Genomic DNA, 4504 nt, shown 5'->3' on the forward strand with positions numbered 1-4504 from the left:
TCCCACAAAACTGTTCCTAGTTGAGAACCACTGCCCTAGGGCCTATTTGGCCAAAGAATGTAAGAAAAAATGTATTCCCAAGGAAGAGACCCAGCACTTGGGCTTAGCCCAATATGTGGCCAAGACATATTGGAGGAAATGTAATTTATATCAAGACTAATTGGAAGGTAAGTTGCTGGGACACTTCTGAGCACAGATGTTCCTGCTAGCCAGATTAGACTTCCGGTCCAGCTGTATGTTTGTGCCTAAAGGAGAAAAGGATTACAAAAACTAGAAAGCTCTGTTTTCACTGAAGTTTTGCAGAAACACTGAGAAAGGTGTCCTTCCTCATCATCTGTCCTCTTGCTAACTCTGGCCACTCTTCTGCCTGATGTTCTTCCAATGTACTGATTAATCGTGTCTTTTACTCTGTACTTTGGGTCCTTTGACATCTCAGGGCTTGCTGACTCTGGAGAGACTCCCCTCCCAAGACTAGCCAGTTACTAGAGCTAGTGAACAACATGCCTGTGAGTGTGAGTTTCATACCCAAACCAGCCAACCCAGAGCTCACACCATCACCCACCTCCCCTACGGGCTCTCACACTCAGAGCCACTATTTCCCTGCCTCAGTCACCCCCAGAACCAGATACCAGACAACTCCAGGCAGCCCCTTTGCCTTAGAGCACCCTGAAATTATTCAGACTTGCCAGTTCTAAAGTGCGTTCCCTGCTTTGCACATTCCTTCCCACGGAAACCACAACAACGACCCTTGCTCACATTTTTCCCTCACACCCGTACCTTCTTGACTGACCCTCGTGCTCCCTCATAGCACCCTTCCTCCTGGAATTTATGGATATGACCTTTTCAGTGACAACCATCTCCTGATCAGTTGACCCCTCCATACCTGAAAAACCATAAATCCCACATTTTTTAAAAATTTATTTATTTATTTGACAGACAGAGATCACAAGTAGGCAGAGAGAGAGAGGAAGCAGGCTCCCCGATGGAGCAGAGAGGAGCAGAGAGCCCGATGCCGGGCTCGATCCCAGGACCCTGGGATCATGACCTGAGCCGAAGGCAGAGGCTTTAACCCAGAGCCACCCAGGCGCCCCTAAATCCCACATTTTAAAAGACATTCTTGCTATGCTGCCATCGCAGAACATACATGTTGTTCCCGGCATGGGTTCATTCACACCCAGGTGCTTTCTCCAAGCATGCCATGCTCCTGCTGCAGGGCTCGTGCCCTTTCCATTCCTTCTGCCGGAAATGGCCCTCTTTCTTCAGAAGCCCTTTACCCAGACCCCAGTTGCTTCTCTACATTCTGGATCTCATCTCAATCAGGAACTTCTTCAGAGACCTCCCCTGTGCCCCTGCCAAGGTCAAGTTCCTTTGCCATTGTTCTCATAAGCTCTCTATTCGTTCTTCTTAGTAGTAAAGATAGCTTGCATTTGATTTCCTGAGTGATTATTTGATTAAGGTCTGGTGTCCCCCTTTAGACTGGAAACATCCAGAGAACAGCGGCTGTGTCTTTTTTCTCATGATCATGTCTTCTGGGCACTGTCCAGTACATTGTACGTGCTCAATATTTGTTGGTTGAATGAAGAGATGAATCCCTTGGGGACTCCTAGAAAAGATAAGAGGAGTCTTCAAAGACTTTGAAGAGAAGGAGTCTTTCCCAGCAAGAGAAAGTTGGAAAAGAGTCAGAGAAATATATTTTATTACTGTTAACATGGCTTCCCTGGCCCAAGGCCGCTGGATTGTAACAGACAACAACCCAGTGTTAGCAGATTATAGCACATACATGGGATGGCGTGTTATGCATGCACTGTTATCTCCATCTTAAAGAAAATGAGGCATCTCTAGGGAGAAGACTTGCTTGTGGCTCTACATTAGTATCATAACTACATTAACAACTGCGGTAATAGCAATCTTCTCGAGTTAGGACTATTTTTCTATTCTCTAAATTTTCTGCAATGAACATGGGTTAATTTTGTGACGTAACATAATTAGTTTAAAAACACATGTAATTGTTTTTAATGACAAAATTGTTCTTTAAAACAATGTTAATTGTCAGATAAGACAGCAAGATAAATTTTATATACAGTATCATTTCAGTGATGTTTTGTCAAAAGCAGAAAAAATATATTGAAAGGAAATGGGTACCCATGTTAGAAAATGAACGGTTTTTTCTCTTTACTTGAGCACTTCAGCATTTCCCAAATTCCTTACCATGATCTTGCTTTCCTTATTAAGCAGTTTGCCAAAGTTGTCCACTGTACAGCAGTTACCACTGGGATGGTTTCTTGGCAGACTAAATCCCCCCAAAGTTTCTGAGGCACCTTAAACTCTCACCCCAAAATGTCAGGCATGTGGGAGATTTAATTTTTTTCCCTATAACAAAACAAATTTGTATTTCAAATTTAAGAATGGAAAAAGTCTCAAGGCCAATGTATTTCCCTCCCTTTTCTTCCCCAGCCTGCCCCCACCTTTGCCCCGCCTGCACCCCCTTCCTAGGGATTAGCCACCGTGTTCTACTGCAACTCAAAATATCAGGGGAAGAAAAACCATTATGTTAGAATTCCAGAAATATCTTTCCTTGCATCAGTGGTACTGAAGCAGTCAGACCCCAAATCAGACCAAAACCTAGTCACCCTCTGAGGGATTGACACACTTGCCTTTTAGAGGTGGGACAATGTAAAAATCCTACCCTCCTGTGACTTAAAGTCATCCAGGCTGATGTGACCTCTTTTTCCCCAGGTTGAGGGTTTATTGTCAAATGGAGATAGAATCCTCTTTACCTAGAAGGGTGGTCAACTCAGGTCATCTTGGAGGGAACTGAAAGAGTACGTTGAAGCCTGAACTGGCAGCTGCTTTTGACTCTTAAGTAGTCTTTCTGCGCTGGAGCAGATGGTGTTGGCAGGGCTACTGAAGTCACCCTGGGAAGACAAACACATTGAAAAGTGGGCTTTGACTTTCCACATTAAATATCTTTTGAGTCTCTATGCATACATATATATAGTTGAGTTTGAATTAATATATATTTTCTATATATAATACACAGATTTTATATATTACATATTTATATAATATATATTTCTTTTTTTTAATTTTTTTTCAGATTATTTATTTATTTATTTATTTGACAGAGAGAGAGATCACAAGTAGATGGAGAGGCAGGCAGAGAGAGAGAGAGAGAGGGAAGCAGGCTTCTTGCTGAGCAGAGAGCCCGATGCGGGACTCGATCCCAGGACGCTGAGATCATGACCTGAGCCGAAGGCAGCGGCTTAACCCACTGAGCCACCCAGGCGCCCTAATATATATTTCTTATATAGTAATATAATATGTATACTTTATATATTACATATTTTATATATAATATATATTTCTTATATATGGTCTATTTCATATGTATATCTATCACTAGCATTTTTATGATTTTACTTTGCAGGCTGGTCTTTCAGTGTACTTTCAATGCCTACCTAACCCAGTGCTTGGCACATGCTGGGCATTCCATATCAGTTTATTGTATTTATGATAAATAAACAAATGGTAAGTGATTTCTAAAGGGTGGATATCGGGGTGCCTGGGTGGCTCAGTCAGTTAAGTGTAAGATTTCAGTTCGGGTCATGATCCCAGGGTCCTGGGATGGAGCCCCACATCTGGCACCCTGCTCAGCCGGGAGCCTGTTTCCTCCCTGTGCCTGCCGCTCCCCCTGCTTGTGCTCTCTCTCTTTGTCACATAAACAAATCAATAAATAAAGGGTGAATATCCACAGATAACATGCACACAGCTAGGACACAATTTAAATTTATTCTCTCCGTAAGAGGGCATATGGGGAGTCTGAAGGGATAAGAAGGTAACTCACTGCATTTCCTGGCACTCCAGAGCTGCAGCAAGGATCGTCTGGAGTAGGAAATGTGCTCCTCGTCATGCTCCGTGGCGAGGAGGGCGTTCTTTGCGTCGTCCGCAGACGTACCAGGCTCATACCAGAATGGCACTTCTGGCTGGCGGCATGCCGAGGGACGCAGAGCCGCTGCAGAGAGTCCGCTGCAAGCTCATTCATTGTGTCCCATGGCTCAGGAGAGCCTGGGGCAGGACGGCACTGCCCAGAGAGACCCGGGAGCAGCCACAGGTGTACAAGCAGTAGGTCCTTAAGGTGGTGGCTCCAGAGCGTGAGCAGTCTTCTGAACCTGGTTTTGGAGTCAGCCGAGAATCCAATCACGAACACAGATCTCATAATGACTTCGGGAATTTGGAACTCAGTGCCAGGTGACACCCTCTGTTTCCATTATTATCGTCATGATCATTAACTTTGCAATTACATTTATTTGAACACCTACACACCAGGCACTGTGCCAAGTACTTTGTTTCTAATTGTTACAACATCTCTAGAAGGTACTATCTTCACGTTACAAAAAAGAAAATGAGCCCCAGAGAGGCTCATTCTTAAGGTTCTTAAGGCTCACAGCTAGGGAAAGGCTTGCCTTCTGAGCTCCAAAACCCATTAATGACTTCTCATTGCCTA

The 4504-nt window shown here is 44.0% G+C and overlaps 1 long non-coding RNA gene across 1 annotated transcript; it reads right to left on the minus strand.

The window, feature by feature from the left end:
* Window positions 1-1094: 1094 nt before the first annotated feature.
* LOC125093210 (uncharacterized) lies at window positions 1095-4236 on the minus strand. Its single transcript, XR_007125174.1, has 4 exons — window positions 3956-4236; window positions 2778-2915; window positions 2209-2370; window positions 1095-1603 (listed from the first exon to the last, which is right to left on the minus strand). It is a non-coding gene; the product is annotated as an uncharacterized LOC125093210 (long non-coding RNA).
* Between the last annotated feature and the right edge of the window lie 268 nt (window positions 4237-4504).

Source organism: Lutra lutra, chromosome 2 (assembly GCF_902655055.1).
Source record: "Lutra lutra chromosome 2, mLutLut1.2, whole genome shotgun sequence".
NCBI lineage: Eukaryota > Metazoa > Chordata > Mammalia > Carnivora > Mustelidae > Lutra > Lutra lutra.